Here is an 18371-nt window from a genome sequence, read left to right on the forward strand (position 1 = left end):
CCGTGCAACCTGTTTTTCTCAAAGGACAGACAGTTTGCTTTTCAAAAATATTTGTGAGTCCTGCAGATATCTGGTTGGGACGATGATGGAGAAATTATTGGTTATGTGTTTTACCATTACTCCAGAAATTCCTGTGAGGGACCAGGCCCCCAGTGCTCTTGTTCTGGTTGTATAGATCCTAGGGGAGCTGACAGGATCGCCAGGCCCCTAAGCAATGTAGGGGGAACTTGGCTCCATGCTCCAGGAAGGGATGGGGCCTTGGCTAGAAGGGGCAGGGTGGGGGCAGCTAGCCCCCAGCACTGCCTGAATGGCATGCACCTCTCCCCGCTGGCCCTCAGAGCTGGCTGGAGCGTGTGGCACAGGGCACTGGAGCACCTAGCTTCAGTGGCGACTCTAAAGGACCCAGGGCTCCTTCCGCCGCCGCTATTGCATTGCAGCAGCAGAGACTGGGAGTCCCAGTCTCTTCAGAATCACTGGGCCCTGGAGCATTTGCTCCCATTGCCCCTTTGTCAGCAGGCCTGATAAAGCCTACTTTAAAGAGTTTACAGTCTACAAATAAAACAAGACACATGTGAGAGTACAAAAACAGAGACAATATTGCTCAGCAGGATACGCATTAGTCTTAGCACACTGGCTGCCCAACCCTTTTCAAGTGTTTTGTGAGCATTGTGGAAGAGGACAGTTTGACTGAAGCTTTGAAGTAGGATAATGCATTCGTTTTGTGGATGTTGGGTGCTGGCAGGTTCAGAGAAAACAATATATAGCAAGGAGTTATATCAAAGGCATGGAAACCATCCCATATACCCTTATTTTGCCAGCACAGTTATTAATAAGGGGACCCACCACAATTAGAAACACTGTATTTTATTTTTACCGATTCATGTTGAAACATGCATTTAAATGATAGATGAGCCCCATAAGACCAACTAGTGTAGTTTTTGTAATCCCCTCTCCCTACACTACAGTAGTTGACAAGTTTACAAAGCCTCAAATTCCCTGCGGTTTAGACATACCTAATCAAACTTCTGTTATTTTCTGCTCCTTTAATTGAACTCATCGCTGTGGTATCTGATGACCATATAAAACTGCTTCTATGGGCGGTGTTCAAATATCACAATCTGGCCCTTAGGAAGTAAACTTATTATCAAAGGTAACTGGATAACAACAGAATTGTAGCTCTCAGAAAATTGCACTGTGATTTCACCACCATCATCTGTCCTATGAGAGAAAGTGGGAGCCATTTTTGGGGGGTGCAGCATAAGGGGAAAGCCAGGTCAGTCTTGTATGTCTGGGTTCCATTTTACACTTCTCTGCAGAGCCCAAATCAATTTAAAAAATCTCTTTCATGTGAGTTATGTATATCTTATCATTTAAAACTCTATGTAAACTCAACTAGTATCCAATAAGTTATGCATATAGATGATCTAAATTAACATGTGTTCTTATAACTAGGTTCTTCACTCTTTCCTTTCCCCCACATCAATTGTTCTTCCACCTGCTGTTGCATTTTAACTTAACTTCTTGGCCAAGGATTGTTATTTTGTTCTATTTCCTCAGTCCTGCAATGAGCACCACATAGACACTGGTGGTAGCATGGAGTCCTGAAGGAATCAGTGGGACTCCATGTAGATGGCACTCATTACAGGACCAGGGCTTGTGTTTGGGTAGTGCCTAACAGAATGGAGATCTGAGGCACTACTATGATATTCATATTAATAATTTTGTAATCTATAACTTAGGCTATAGCATCCAATGTTTTTGGATAGCAGTACCAGTTTAGAATCATAGAATCCCAGGGCTGGAAGAGACCTCATGGGTCTCTTGCCCAAAGCAGGATCAACTCCAACTAAATATTCCCAGTCAGGGCTTTGTCAAGCTCGGACTTAAAAACCTCTAGGGAGGTTCACAGAACTGTCCCTTTGGCTGCATGGAACAGAGGCTCACACCTTAAGCAAGGTACCTCAGGGGAAACTTTCAAAGGCACAGGAACAATCTACTCCTTAACCCTTAAAATAGAGACACAAGCATTTCCCTTCATCACAGGGCTGTTGTGGGGGCAAATTATTTAACATTTGTGAAGTGTTCAGATAATGTGGTGACAATGTCCCTATAAATGCCTACATAGAAATAAAAGCATCAGAGGGGTAGCCAAGTTAGTCTGTAACAGGAAAAACATAAAAAACAACAAATAGTCTAGAGTAGCCTTATTTATTCTTGGATCTGGACTTCTAACAATCCTGTCATCTGAAGAAGTGGGTTGTGCCCTGTGACCAAATCCCTTGGGCGTTCGGTCCAGTATGGCCGCAGGCCTTACTACAATCCCTGTGCAGTCTCCGCTGCCTGATCATTTATCCCCTCTGGGTCTGATACGTGGGTTCTCACAAGCCCTCTTGTTGGGCGTTCGCCGCCCTGGTCACTGGTCTCACTAACGGAGCGCCGATTCCTTAATTCCCCTTAGTCAATAATGGTGGTTGTTGGTGGTGAGGAGAAGGAGGCCTGGGCCCACCCTCGCTCACGGGCCCCAGCCCAGGGCCCTAAGGACAGGAACTGTTTCTGGTCCTGTCCTGCTGATAGGGCTCCTAGCCAAAACACGACAGCCCGCGGGCTTTAACATGTGGCCCTGCCCTGGGCTGCTTCCTCTCCCCACTCTGTCAGATTCTTTGTGGCACGCTTCTGACCCCACCAAAGCATCTTGCCAGCTTACTAGCAGAGGCCATTCCATCCCTCCTTCCTCCTCTAAGCCTTATCTCCCTGGCTCCTCTGCACTCCCCCCTCTAAATGCTGCCTTCCTGCTTTTGAATCCCCTGCTCCTCCGGGCGCTCAGACGTCAGCTCCGCGCAAGTGATGTCACACAGTGCATCTCCTCTCCACCTCCCCTTACATACTCCTCGCCCCTCCTTCTGCCTGTGCACCCTGACGTGTCCGCGCTGCACATCGTACGGTGCGGGTCTCTGCCGTCCCAGCCTCCCTTCCCCCTCCCTTCTGGTTCACGCCATGGCTTGCATTTGCCATGGCCCTCAGGGTGAGAGGCCGCCCGTGTGGCGCTCGAGCAATGGGCGCATGGTGAGTATGTGGCCCCCCATGCCGCAAACAGGGCACCCACCAAGGGGCTCGGAGTGCAGGGCGGCGATGCCCCGTCACATGCCCACAAAAGTACAATCATGGTACCGTCTACATGTTTTGCTAGTCTTTAAGGTGCTACTAGACTATTTGTTGTTTTTTAAATTTTTACATAGAAATATTTAACATTTGTGAAGTTTTCAGATAATGTGGTGACAATGTCCCTGAAAATGCCTACATAGAAATAGAAATACATTCAGCTGCTTAATGTGCCACACAGCATGTTTATGGGGTGCTGGCAGGTTCAGAGAAAACAATACATAGCAAAGAGTTCTATCAAAGGCATAGAAATCATCCCAATGTTCCCTTACCTGTTCTGGCAAAATATTAACAAGGAACCCCACCACAGTTAGAAACTCGGTCTTATCTTTTACTTTTCCGATTCATGTTAAAAATGGACATCCCACAATGCCATTCTGGAACCTGCTACACAGGCCTGGTGGAAATGACTCATTGTTACTGTGTATACACGTCTATATTTAAAAAGCATTGATACCATTCTATGGGAAACATAATTGCAATGGATCACACTTTCTGACCATGATTGCTTTTTCACTGAAGAAATTCAACTTTGCAGAACAGGATACACATGGTCAAGAAGAGGCAAGTTTTTCCATGACCGGTAAAAGGATGGTTAATTTTTGAGCACTTCCCAAGTGATCCATTGCCTAAATGAACATAAAGGTCAGCAAAGTTATGCTGTATGTCTGTAGCATGAAGATCAGGTTTCTAGTTGAGTAGGTATTGAAGCCAGTGAAAAATATCCCATTTCGATTGCTGACACACTTCAGAATTAGGGCAGTAGTGGAGAACATTGTGTTGACTTCTTATTTCTCATTCCCTTCATCCCCAAAAAACACATACCTTGGCATTGCCATAAGAATAATCAATTTTAGGGAACTGGTGAAGAAATCATAATGAAAATTTAAACGGCAAGAAATATGACTTAAGCCCTGTAACACACTTGCCCTTCAATGCAACTTACTGATTGTAAGTGAATATCTTCAAAGGATTTTTATCTGGGCTATCACTGAAGATGATGCTCACCTGCCTCAGGATAATACAAACTGTGCTTCCTTATCTCATGCTGCAGGAAACAATGTCAACCAGGACAACAACCCCCCTCATTTGTTACTACTCTGTTGTTAGTATCAGGTTTTTCCCATCATATTTTCAGTAACAACTACATTAATATATATTACGTGCCAGGGTGCTAGCCATGATATTAGTGGCTGTTTGAGCAATAGCATTATGTGGTAGTCGTATCTTAGACATGATTAAGTAAATGCATCCTTGTAAATAAATAGACTACAGCAAGTTGCAGAGTCCAATGTGGCAAAGGAGCACCATAATGTATTTGTAATCATTTTCTCATCCATTGCTCCTACTCTCTCCTGCAACATACATTATCTGGTTATCCAGAGCTAGCATAATACTTACTTAAGCTTTTTGTTACCTGCTTCAAAGGTTGAATCCGTTACAATTCCATCTACATTCAATTGATACACTGCACAGTGTGAAAATGGATCATCGGTTTGTTTTCTTCACTGGCTCATGGGGTTATGTCAATGACGTATGACTGAAGTCACTAAGGTTAATGGAAAGACTTTAACTGACTTTGGATTAGCTCTTTGCTTGGGGTTATACACTCTTTTAGAATAGCTAGGACTCATAAATACATGTTTATTCCAGTGGATGTTGAAGACACGTGGCATCTTGAAGAATCATTATCTTTATGCTACCATATTCTAAACAGAAGATATGAAATTTAGGTCACTGGCTAATAGTTTTTTTTAAACAAAAATACCCTAAAAATACTCATCGCTTGTTATCCAATATGAAACATACACTTCTGCAACAGCAGAATGAAAAAGAAATTGTCCTAGTTCTCACAAATTTATTGGTAGTCAATTTACTGAATAAAACAGATAAGGCATATGTATAATATGTGCAGTCCTTATGGCCCACTATGGGTACATTTACACTTGCTCCCTAGTTCGAGCAAGGGATGCAAATGTAGTTGACCGAAATTGCTAATGAAGCGGGGATTTAAATATCCCATTCTTCATTAGCATGATCTTGCCGGCGCATTACTCCGCTCAACAGCTGATTCAAACCAGGAAGTGTGCGTCGGGACGCGTTAGTTCAAACCAAACCCCTTGGTTCAAACTAACGTTACTCCTCATTTTTTGAGGAGTAACATTAGTTTGAACCAAGGGGTTTGGTTCGAACTAACGCGTCCTGGCACGCACCTTCACTTTCAAAACAACTGTTGAGTGGAGTAACGCGCCGTCGAGATCATGCTAATGAAGAACAGGATATTTAAATCCCCGCTTCATTAGCAATTTCGGTCACCTACATTTGCATCCCTTGCTCGAACTAGGGAGCAAGTGTAGACATACCCAGACTTACTTCAGAAGCTGGGCCAGCCAGACTCTGCTCTCAGGTTCGAAGGGTAACCAAAAAGACACAAATCACTTAATGCAAATAAATGCAAGTATTATTAGATATTACAAGTGATATAAAAAGAAAAGGCAAGAGAAGGCTTACAACATTTGGCTTGCTGGGGACTTTGACTCAGCGAAGGATGGACTCCTGGGCCAGGTCCAAAAGGCACCTCTGTACACTTCCAGGTCCTTTGAGAACTCCAAAGGGCGTTGGCAACAGTAAACTATAAATAGCCTGTACACAAAATTCTAGAAGTGGCAAGTAACTACGTGCAGAGGGAAAAGAAAACCAAAAACAAACACCTGCCTGTTTGAGATTCCCATAGACAGACTTGTTTACCTCAGAGCTTATTTCAACTATGCAATCAGCTCAGCCATGCTGGTCATGACCTATCTCTCTAACAAACTAGCTAGCTGTGAATTTTTCTTGCTAATAGCAGGCCAAAGCCTGTTTTCTAGTTTGCAGACATGAGAACTGGGAAGATTCACTAACTCCTCAAAATACAATGGTCTTCCGGTTTTCCAACCGCAGCACCCACCAGTTTCTCAGTAAACATAGTACATAAAGAGTGAGAGGACTAAGCTTAGTACTTAGCTTTGATTTTGTATGCTGAGATGCAGTATGAATAAGTGGACATGATCTAAATTATGCAGCTCAACTAGAGAAGTATGTAAGTTCTCAAATAAAACCTCAAGGAAATCAATAGATGGATTCAAATCACAGATGTGATACATATTTTGCACCAACGGAACACTAACAGCAGCTCTGTTTATCCTGTTTCTTTTTCCCTGTTCAGTTTGGGTGAACTGTGGCAGCAATCTTATTTTATTTTGTGTTCATCTCAGAAGAAGAGCTGTGTAGCCATAGCGAACACAGTACCCATTGAAAGTGGGGGAAACGCACTAACAGCATCCTTTAGTCTCATCAATACAAAAAGCATCAGAACAAAAAGCTCCCTGCTTAGCAGTGAAGGATGTATGGAGATTTCTACAACATCATTAGCAAGGGAAAGGCCAGAGTTTTGCCACCTTTCATTAGTGATGGCCAGTAAGGCACATAACAGTTGAAGCTAACATAGAAACATAGTCTTGCATCGTTACTTGCAAGTAGAGACTGGGGGTAAACTCTTCTAGGCTTTTTATTTCAGGGTGTGTAGTAAAGATATAGTGTCCTAATTAGTGTCAGGTGTATGCATACAACTGTTGCCTCCATTCATGCACACTGTATATGCTCATGATAGAGTGCCTTGGATTTTCTACTCTGAGAATTCATTGGCTACCCCCCCCCTTCACTTTTCAGTGAAAGCTGAAGCCAGTAGGATGTACTGGATTTTGGAGAGAAACCCAGGACTTGCTGTACAGCCTGTGGAGAAGAGGGAGAATTCTGTCACATCTCAATACCCTGATACTTGTGGACAACCTCTGTCCAGAGCTTATTCACTGAGGCCTTGTGCAAGGTGGGAGGATTTGACCTATTCATTTAGTATACAGATTTCAAGGCCAGTGTCATGGGCCCAGGTTGCCCCTCAGGCTTACAGCCCTGTCATCATTGGGGCTACCCGCCGGTGTTGCCCTATTTTCGGTCCCCCCAACGTGCTCCCCCTTTCCCGCCTAGCCACGCTCGCGGTGCACGGAAGGTTCGAGGCCAGATCTGGTGCCTCCTAAGTCCTGGCAGTCTTAAGCGTTTGATGGTGCCCCCGAGGGAGGAGGGGGACTTGGGCCCACCCTTGCTCCAAGTCCCGACCCAGGACCCTAAAGGGCAGCAGCGCAGGCTCATTGCCTGGTTGGTGGAGGCTACTCCCCGTAACTCACCAACCCTCTGGGCGTCGTTCAAGGAGCTGCCACAGCCCGTCGCCCCCGTCCTGGGTCACTTCCTCCTCCTCTTCTCCGAGCTCGTCAGCGCCGAGCTCCACTGCTCGCCTCTGCTGGCCGTTGACCACGGCTCCCTCCGCGCCGGGCTCCTCTGCCCTGGCCTGAGCCCCCCTTACTTGCTGTCCCCAGCGCCTTTTTGAGGGCCAGCCTCCCGCGGCCCCTCCCCCTCCACCCAGGCGCCGCCCGATGACATCACCCACAGAGGGGAACCCCCTCCGGGGAATGTCCACTCCCCTGGCTAGCCCCGTGCAAGCGTGGCACGTGACCCGGGGCGCCAATCAGGAGCGGCTGCCTCTCCCGCTCCTGGGGTCGGCGAACACTGAGTCCCGCGCTGCGGCAACCCCGCCGGTGTCCCTTTCTCCCCTCGCAGGCTCCGAATTGCGGGGCGCTATCAGTTCCATGGCGGTCGGAACTGGCGTCCCGTCACAGCCAGATTATATACTCTGAGGAATCTTGCTTTCCCAGGTATGACACCCTGGCAGTGACTGCATATAGGACCAGAAATAATCACTCTTAGGTTCTGCAGTTCTGCTAGTGACACATTCACTTGCCATGTTTGAGTTTCTCCAGACTTAAACACAAAAAAGTCTCCTGGGGGCGGGGAGCAGGATTTATAAGCATGAATTATTTCATCCTTACAAAAGATGCATGAGACCCTGGGATTCAAAATGTAATATGCGGGTCAGGTGTCATTTCCTTCTTGTCTATTCATGTGCAGATGGCAACAAATGATTCATGCTGGGGCAAATGCAATTTTCTCCTTTTCTGCCAACGAGAGTCCTAGACAACATAACCCATTGACTTAACTGCACTAAAAGAGCTGGAGGAAGTTGTGTGAGCTTCCCACATGAGTGTGGGGGGCAGGAGTAGGTAGGCAGGATCAGTGCTATTGCTTTTCTTTCCATGTTGGAGGAGAGTGGTGAGAAGGATGACCTAAAGCTTTGAGGGAGCTATTTCCTGTTTAGATTCTTCCTTCCTTCCTCCTTGCATATCCACCTAGATCTACATGGACTTTGTTGTGGTCAGAAGATTTGTCCCCATGTCTGTAGCTATTCCTTTACTTGCATAATCATGTCAACACCTCCTACCCTTCATTTTAAAACAGGAACATGAGGCACATCCTGCTACAGAATCACCCACACCTAGTATATTATACGGAGGCTTATGTAGATCTACATAATATATTCATGCTGCAATCCAAAATAGTACTCTTAAAAATCTGTGCATCTAAAGACTATTGAGATGAGAATTGGGGTCATAATGAATGTGTGTGCCTTAAAATGAAGAGTAGGATTGTCTGAATACCTGCAAAACTTTAATACAGATTTCATTGTTGACTGATCAATTCCAGGCCCACACAAGGCTCAGATATTATCTCTCACTGAAATACAAGAAGGCTAAAATGCTTTTTCTGTCTCTAGCTTACCCCTGAAATACGTTCACTTTGCTGTCACATTTTCTTGTTAGAACAATTATTGCGGGATGGCTATAGAATTCCTGGTGCTCCCCTGTTACCAGAGAAGACCAGGGCACGTTACACTGCATTGGGAAGCTTAATGTACACAGAAACTGATGGTTAGAGGATTCTGTGTGCTTAAAGTATAGTTCTTTGAGTCTTATGTCCTTATTCTACAGCATGTCAGAAGTGAGCAAATCTCTCTAAAGAAGGAGAAAAGGAAAGAAAAAAGACCCTTTGGCTTTCTTTAGAATGCAAGCTTCTTTCGAAAGAAGTTTTTCGGGAACAGATCTTCCGGAAAAACTTCTTTTAAAAGAGAGCATCCACATAGCAAAAGCGTATCGAAAAAAGGATCTGCTTTTCCAAAAGATAGTATCCACACTGAATGGACACTATCTTGCATTTAAGTTGTGATTACTATGGATGGAGTGGCCACCAGGGCACCTTTGCTTTTTCCTGTAGGCCTCTTCATTTAAAAAAAAAATAAATTAAAAAAAAACCCTCTTCCCTGTCCACACACACCTTTTTCCAAAAGAGCTCTTTCAGAAAAAGGCTTCTTCCTCATAAAAAGAGGTTTACCACTGTCATAAAATACCCTGCATTCTTTTGACTTTCTGTAGAAAGAATTCAATTGCAGTATGGATGTAAGTGTGGTTTTTTCCAGAAAAATGGCAGTTTTTTCCAGGAAGAACTCTGCAGTGTAGACATACCCTAAGACTGCCAGAGTGAGAGAAACTGAAAAATCAGGGAAGTGACCTGTGAAAGCTGTAGTAGGAAAGAGGCAGAGCCCCATCTGACTAGAAGAAGGGAGCTCACTACACAAATGATTGTTAGAAAAGTTTAATTGTTGGCAGCTGTTCTTGCTGGATCCATTGATCTGAGAGGTTCAGGATGCCTTCTGGTTCACAAGAGAAAGCATCTGAATACAGATAAGTGTCCTGATACTTGCCATGATAATTCTGCTGATGACCTCCCATGTGCTCCACCCGTCATTGGAAGACAAGACGGAATACATTAGAGAGAAAGAGACTTTTGATGCCATTTTTATCGGCGAAGAAAGTATTACAGATGAAAAGGCTAAAATTTAAGAGGAGGTGTCAGGAACAAGGGGAAGCAATTGATGCTTTTATTTACTACAGTTCATAAACTCTGAATATTACAAATATGGCCTATTAAAAAAGAACCAACGTGAAATAGGACAATTTATCATCTTAGGGGTTCATTTAGATCCAGATCTCACACTAGCCCATGGGAGGATTAAAGAAATGATATCTTGCTAGCATGCTAGAAGGCTAGCATATAAATGAATCAGATGATACTGATACAGAATTGAAGATAGAACAATGGACCGTTGGACCAAATTTACAACATAAAAACTGTGCACAACTGGAGAGCGGGAGAGCAAAAAACCTTAGAGGAGGGAAACATGGAAAAAATGACAAGACACCAAGCCCACAGCTGGCAACCATGAAAAAGCTGAATGTAATGGAGTCCATAAAATAGAATATTTTACGATAGCATGAAGCCATCACGAATAGTGAAAACAATCCAAGGGGCAGTGTTATAATCAGATGGCAATGAGTACATGCCTCTCTGTTCTAGTGAGGATCTAGTGTCTAGAACACCTTGAAAAAAAACATGAATCTAATAATCAAAACTTTAAATGTAAAGTGAATACTGGATCAGTAGTCACTAAAATTAAAAAGATAACCTGTGTGGGGGCTAGTAACAATAAGTTCAATGTTTGTGGCAGTTTCTTGGAAAACTGGAGAAAGCATGGAAACTTCTGCAGCAAGTAATATATATAATACAAAGACTGACAGCTCTCTGTAGTGGGGCGGACTGGCTGCCCACTGAGCCGGAGGAGGAGGAACCCCTCCGGACGCCATGTTGGGCTGAGGCTAACCCTGCCCTGTCACCTGACCGGAAGCCAAAGGGCGGGCCCAGGGCTATAAAAGCCCAGGCAGCAGCCTCAGTCAGGGCTGAGCCTGCCAAGCGGCTAGAGGCCTCTCCGGGACTCCCAGCCTGGGGAGTGGGGACTGAGGCCTGGCCTGGCCTGGGCCTCCTACCTGCCGGGGCCCAGAGGCAGACTACTGGCTCCCTGCCTGGGAAGCGGAGGCCCCACACAGCCAGCCTACCCGCCCAGATGCAACGGCGGAGCCACAGGGCCAGCCCGAACCTGTGCCCCAGCACCTGCCCCAGGACCGGGAGAAGCGGCCCCAGCCACGGCATTGGCTACCTCGACCAGAGGCGCTGCCGGGGAGTTCCACGGACCCTGAACCAGAGGCCTGCCTCAACTGCCCGACCCTGCACGCACCTGGAGCCCAGTTGAGTCCCAGTGACCTGCAAGCGGCCACAGACTGGACCGGACCGCCCCGGTGGGACGAGACTCTCCGGGACTCCCTGCCTCCACCACTGGACACCCAGGTACCACCTGAGGGGGAGAACGGAAGTGGCCCAGGGACAGTGGGGGGCTGTTAAAGGCCCCCAGGCCGGTGTGTTTCAGGCTGGAGCCCCTGCTGAGCCAAAGCAACCTGCACTGCTGCCCTAGGGCCCTGGGCCAGGGCGCAGTGGAGTGGGTGGGCCTGCGCGCCCCCTGCCACCCACATATTGGGTGGCAGCCTCCCCTTTCGCCACTGCCACAGGCGATCCGCCTGCACCCCTCCTGAACAAGGAGCTCCCTGACTGGGTTTGTGGCCACACCCTGAACTGAGGGCCTGGCCACTCTGTATAAACTGCCTGTGTTTGTTGCCACGCCCTGAACTAAGGGCCTGGCCACCGGGTATAAACTGACTGTGTTGGGTTACTGCCACACCCAGCATCAAGGGACTGACCACCCCTTATAAATGGACAGTGGTGGTTTGTTACTGGCACACCCTGAACTAAGGGCTGGACTGCGCCCGGTGAACTAACGGGGCCGGCCTTAAAGGGGCAGCGCAGTGGGGCGGACTGGCCGCCCTCTGAGCTGGAGGAGGAGGAACCCCTCCGGACAGGCAAACCGACTACACTCTCCATCAAGGATTTTCAGCAAGACAAGGGCTATAGTTAGCAGAGAAACTGGAATGCATTAATGGAGACAAGAAAACTAGGCGGAGATACAGCCACACATCTTCACAGGACTAGGAGAACAAAGTAAAACTGTGCGATCAGCATCCCCCTTTGCTCTCCCAGCCTCATGCTACATCACTAAGTCCTTTCTAGAGAAAGTCAAAGAAGAACTATGGACGATCATATGGGGTTTCTGTCTAGGAAATAAGAACCTACTGACTAATGTGTGGGATGACTATAGTATCAACATCCAAGAGCAAGTTCAGATTTGTGTGGACTTGAAACAATTTAAGGGAAGTGTGTGCAGGAAAAAAAATATCCTTTCTGCAGTTGTCCAGACATTATATCAATTATCAGACATCAGTATTCTCAAAGTTAGATTCTACAGCAGGCTTCTGGCTAATCTAATTTAGAATTTATGGTTTCAATGGTATTCCATTTGGCACATCTTCATCACCAAAATATTTCCAAAAGAATCTATCAGAGCATGTCAGGTTTGCCCTGCCTTCTTTGCCATGCAGGTAATGTTTTGGTGTATGTCAGAGATACAAATATACACCAACTACATGCAATTTTGAATAAGAATTTGGAAAGGACCAGATAAAATTTGTCTGATCTATAATTCCAAATGGGGACTTACAGAATGTGGTATATTGAAAGAATTGCATATCTTACCCAAATCCAAAGATATTTCTGCTGTAACAAGATTCCTGGGCATGACAAACCATTTGGGGAAATTATTACCACATTTAGGTCATCTAACAAAACTCTTAAAGAGATCTTGTGTGTCACAGAGTAGCACACAAAACTGACATCTCCACCTATTCTGGCCCAATATTATATAATCTATCCAACAGTGGTTGTAGTGGACATTTCTTCACAGGATTTAAGAACAGTATGCATGCAAAAGCAGCTAGAAGGAGATGAGACATGTTGCATTCATATCAATAAGACTCACAGAAACCAAATAGCTATATGCCTGAGTGGAAAAGGAAGCTTAACAAGCACTTATACTTTAAATCTTTCACTTAATTTTTATCATAGAAAGAGACCACAGGCCCTTAATGGTTTCTTGGGTTCAAAAGCACTGCATGACATTCCACTTAAACTTTAGTTGAAATATTTGAATATTATGAAAGTTTCTTTCAGCACTGAATACATACTAGAAAGCACTTAGAGCAGAGATTCTTTATTTAAAGGCACAGTTGAAAAGCCACCAATGAACTAAAGGGCGAGACTTACCAGAAACTGATTCAACTCTACCAACAAGGGTGGGGTTAATGGAGTCAACTTCCAGCATACCTACTACTATATTGACAGGACCAAAGTGGTCTCCACATGACATTTGCCCTGCTTCTAGTTTTATCCCAATGGCACTTCAGCAAGATGCTTTCCGTGATCTATTAGATACAAAAAGGTATTTAAAATATTGCAGAGCAGGAGCACAATAATCTCTATAGTGGTTTGCTCTGAGTAGGCAGCTACAAACTAAAGATACACCTTTACCTATGTCACTGAACAGCTTAAATCTAAATGGCCCAACCTGGAAGCATTTCAAAAGTGGAATGCCAAAAGTAAAAATTTAGTAGCAACAAAAGTATTCAGCACAGAAATGAATCTATACCTGAACTTAGACCAAAGGACAAAGTTTGGTTCAAACAGATATTTGGAAATTGGAAGAAATTTCCATCTCCTACCTACTAGAGACTCTGAAAGGATTTTTCTGAAGGGAACTAGGTTCATTTCCCATATTTCCCAGCACAACTAAGAGATGATCTGGGACTTGCTGTTGTGTCAGGAAGTGAGCCCACTCTACAGGGAATGCCATTTACAAATGCTATGGAAGTGAGAACATGGTCTGGAACACTGCTCAGACTCATCAAAGACTCTGTTATGTAATATTGCTTAGGACTATTTAAAGGCAACTGATAAGAGGATATAGCAGTATAAATAGTTTTATGGAATTTTATATTTCTTTTGACTTGTTTGATATGCATTGGTTTTGAATTTAAGTTGTAAATCTTTTATTATAAAGAAAGGGAGATGTGGAGAGGTTGTAGAATTCTTGGTCCTCCACAGTTACCAGATAGGTTGCAGCAGAAAGCTTAATAAACCTACGGACTTTGTGGTAAGGAGTTCTGTAGATGCTACTTCAGGCAAAATTCTTTGTTCATGTCCATGAACTATTAATTATTATTTATTATGTATTTATTTTAGTATTATTTATTATTACATTCAATTTACCATTAGAGCAACTGATGCTAGTGACCAAATCTTAATGTGAAGATTGGGAAAGAGGGAGTGGGCCTTTATAAAGATCACTGATTAAAAACTGATTTGACATGTAAATATTGTTGATGTTCATGTGAAAAGTACAGAACTGAGATAAGATGAAAGAACAAACTGAAGTTAACTATTTCTCCAGATATATCACACCTCATAAATTGAAGTTGGAGTTAGAGGTTGAATGTGTAGTTTATATCTTAATGCCTTCTGATGACATACATTATATAATCTGATGCATTCCAAGGCATCAGTGAAGTACTAGTTTATTTTTAGGTCTTGACAAATTATTCAGAAATAAAAGAGATTTTACCTAATGGCCCTTTCATTGAACAGAGATGAAAATGACCTTCAATTGGAATGATCTTTTTAAATGATTTGCAAAAAAGACATACAAGAAATTAATCTTAAACCAAAGGTGATGCAGATGGCCAGATTCCTCTGTGGTGCAAATAATTGGAAGTACACCTACTGATGCCCTAAGGCATCTTTGGCCCACTGTCTTGAATGAAAATCAGTAAGCGAGGACCGTGCTGAAGGAACAATTTTTAAACAACATACTGTTGAAATATAATATTATATATACTAGCAATATATATGAGAGTACCCCTTGTCATATGATACATTTGAAAGTGTGCACCTAAAATATTTTTAATTAAGCTGTTAGGTGTCCATGCAGTTTCAATGTCTTAGTGGGTGAACTGCATTTATATTCATTCTACTTGGGCTGTTGTATGTTGGTAGTTTACTGTCTATCAGAATAAAAATATTGCACCAAATTCATTTATTAATATTGCTTTTTGCAATCCTAATTTCTCATTGTGTATTACAGATAAATAATAAGGATAGCAGGGCCCTGTAAAGTGACATTTATAACAAGGAACGAGCAGCACTTTTTCAGAGTGGATCAAGAAAGAATACATCTTTAAACTGAAAACATTCAGCAAAAATTCCATCAAATAACTTAGGGTATGCAGTGCTATTTTGAAATAACTTTAAATAGTTAATTTGAAATAACACATCTACACACAAAATGCATTTCAAAATAGCATTTTGCTATTTCGAAATAGAACATCCACACTGAGTGGACACTGAATTACATTGAAGGCCGGCCAGAACCAGGTCCAGCAGGGCATCAGATCAGGAGTTTATTTGTGTGGCTACTGTGTGAGGCTATCTGAGGCTTGTGCTTAAAGGGACCGCCACCCAGGGCAGCCGGTTCTCAGCTTTCCCTGCTCGCTTGTCTACCTCAATGAGGGACAGCAAAGCATTTCTGTATGCTCTGGTTGCCCTCACTCGGGATACCACAGCACTCTGCAACATGGAGTCAGAGCTGCCCCTGGGCACTCTGGTGCTTCTCGTGAACGTGTTGATGCAAGCCTGGCTGCACTTTCTGCAGGCTGCCATCCAGGAGGTCCATCGGGGGGCTGTCAGTATCCAGGAAGCCCTGTGGGAGAGCTTCCACACTGAGGAGCATTAAGAGCCTCCCTGATCTGCCCCACTGGTGGCTTGTGCTTCATTCCTCTCCAACATCATTCACTTACCCTCCCAGCCCCCCTTCCTGATGTCAAATAAAATACACATATTTTCATGAACACAAACTCTATTTAACAAAACTGGGGAGGGGGGGGAGGAACTGGTGAGACTGGAGAAAGGAGGTAGAAGAGGAGAGAAAAGAGGGTGGGAGAGGGGAGGGGGAAACCTGGGAGGAGGGAGGTGGAAGGGAGAAGCAAGAGGAAGAAGGGGGAGGGGAAGCTCAGGGCTCAGGGTTGGGGGTCTTGCCGGACCAACTTGATTTTCATGCAAACCTGCTTCTGGGTTTCCATGTGGCCTTTTGTGGCCAGGCTGGCAGCTATCCTGACATAGATGGCTGTGTTCCTTTGTCTAGTGTGGAGATCATGGACATTGGGGGCATTTCCCCCAAACCTAAGTAAGGTCCACCCTGATCTCCATCCTGGACCAGGAAGGCTCCTGGGAGCTGGAAGACTGCTCCTGGGGAGCGGTGGAGGGCTGGCTGCCAGTGGCTTGCTGGCTCATGTTTTGGGGCTACTGGCTGAGGCGCAGTGACTGCTGGCTCTGGGCCGGCAGACTTGGAGCTGGCACAGGCACTGTGGCCATAGTCAACCTCTTTAAGGGCTCCGGGGAGAGAGGGGATGGAGAAGAGTGTTCTTGTTTGAGGATAGAGTGGCCACCAGGGCACCCTGGGAAGGATGGAGGCCCCCTATTTCAAAATAAGTGTCTACACAGCACTTATTTCGAATTAGCTATTTCAAATTTGGCATTATTCCTCATAGAATGAGGTTTACCAAATTCACAATAAGTGCTCCACTATTTCGAATTTATTTCAAAATAGCAGTTTGGCTGTGTAGACACTAGTAAAGTTAATTGGAAATAATGGCTCTTATTTCGAATTAACTTTGATGTGTAGACATACCCTTAGAACTTTTAGGGGTTTGTCTATAATTTTAAAACTGTTAATTTTATTTTTTAGGGTATTTTTTCAAATTTATATTGGAATTGATTAAAAGTTCTGATCATTTTAATATTCTGTCTGTGAGCATAGCTGAGTCTAGAAGTGTCAGAGACAGGAACAAAACCAGGTTAGAGATAGCTTTAATCAAACTTTGGATTTGGATTCCAACTCTTCATGTTGGGCTCTTCTCTATGGCTGTGTCAACATTGGCACCCCTTTCCGGAAAAGGGATGCTAATGTAGACTTCGGAATTGCAAATTCCGTGGGGGATTTAAATATTCCCCGCGGCAAGTGCATTTACATGGCTGCCGCTTTTTTCCGGCTTGGGGATAAGCCGGAGAAAAGCGCCAGTCTAGATGTGATTCTCCGGAAAATAAGCCCTTTTCCGGAGGATTTCTTATTCCTACTTGAAAGTAGGAATAAGAAATCCTCCGGAAAAGGGCTTATTTTCCGGAGAATCACGTCTAGACTGGCGCTTTTCTCCGGCTTATCCCCAAGCCGGAAAAAAGCGGCAGCCATGTAAATGCAAATGCCACGGGGGATATTTAAATCCCCCGCGGAATTTGCAATTCCGAAGTCTACATTAGCATCCCTTTTCTGGAAAGGGGTGCCAATGTAGACACAGCCTCTGTGTATATACATACATTGATCAATAAAACACTATATTGTAGAGGAAACTTGTTCCTCCTTTCCCCCAGTCCCATAAAGCATGAGGATTGATAGCTGTTATAATTTCCTTTCCAGTGCAATTACAAAGATTACCTCAATGTCTGTCTCTGTGAGCTCTACAAGGTAACTCTATATTTGTATTATTGATCTTCAGAATAATGCATTGGATAAATCTTGTTTAAAAGATAATGGGACAAATTTTTCCCTAGGCAACCCATCCCAGTGCTTCACAGCCCTCCTAGAAAAATAGTTTTCCTAATATCCAACCTAGACCTTCCCCCTCTGCAACTTGAGACCATTGCTCCTTGTTCTGTCATTTGCCATCATAGCAAATGGCTCCATCCTTTTTGGAACTGTCCCCCCCTCACCCCACCCCTGTTCAGGCTGCTATTAAATCCCCCTTTGTAATAGTAAAAAAAAAATCAAAATTTTCCTAGCCTAGGGCTATGTTCACACTACTACGAATGCCTGCCATGACTTACCCCATCAGGGGTATAAGCCCCTTCCCTGTGGAGACAGAAATTACACTGATTTAAGCACTCATCTGTACAGTGTTATAATAGTGAGAGAGGTAAAAACCAGAAGTGAGACCCAGAACTGCTGAGCTCGTCTGCACTGGGCCAAATTTTAGAAAAGCTTCCTCTTTCGGAAGAGCCCTTCTTCCTCATGGAAAGAGAAAGACAGGGCTTCCGAAAAAGCGTGTCTGCTCTTTGGCAAAAAAAAGTGGAAGACAGATGCGTTCCCTGGATGTGGCAGAGTTTTTCTGGGATACCTCGGATATCCCAGAAAAACCCCACAGTGTAGACATAGCCTGTGTCTTTTCACGGGGCTGTCTTATTACAAAGCTTGGCCCTTTTTTCCTTTGATTATAGAGTATTCAGTGAAGTCACCTAGCTTGATCTCTCTGTATGGGAGATAGTATCTTACCAGTTTGGTTCATTTGCAGTTCAGACCCATGCTGCCAATTGTAATGATAACTTCATAATCTTTCACAGAGCTGGTG

The sequence above is a fragment of the Pelodiscus sinensis genome, chromosome 10, assembly GCF_052426305.1.
Source record: "Pelodiscus sinensis isolate ZL-2025 chromosome 10, ASM5242630v1, whole genome shotgun sequence".
Lineage (NCBI taxonomy): Eukaryota > Metazoa > Chordata > Testudines > Trionychidae > Pelodiscus > Pelodiscus sinensis.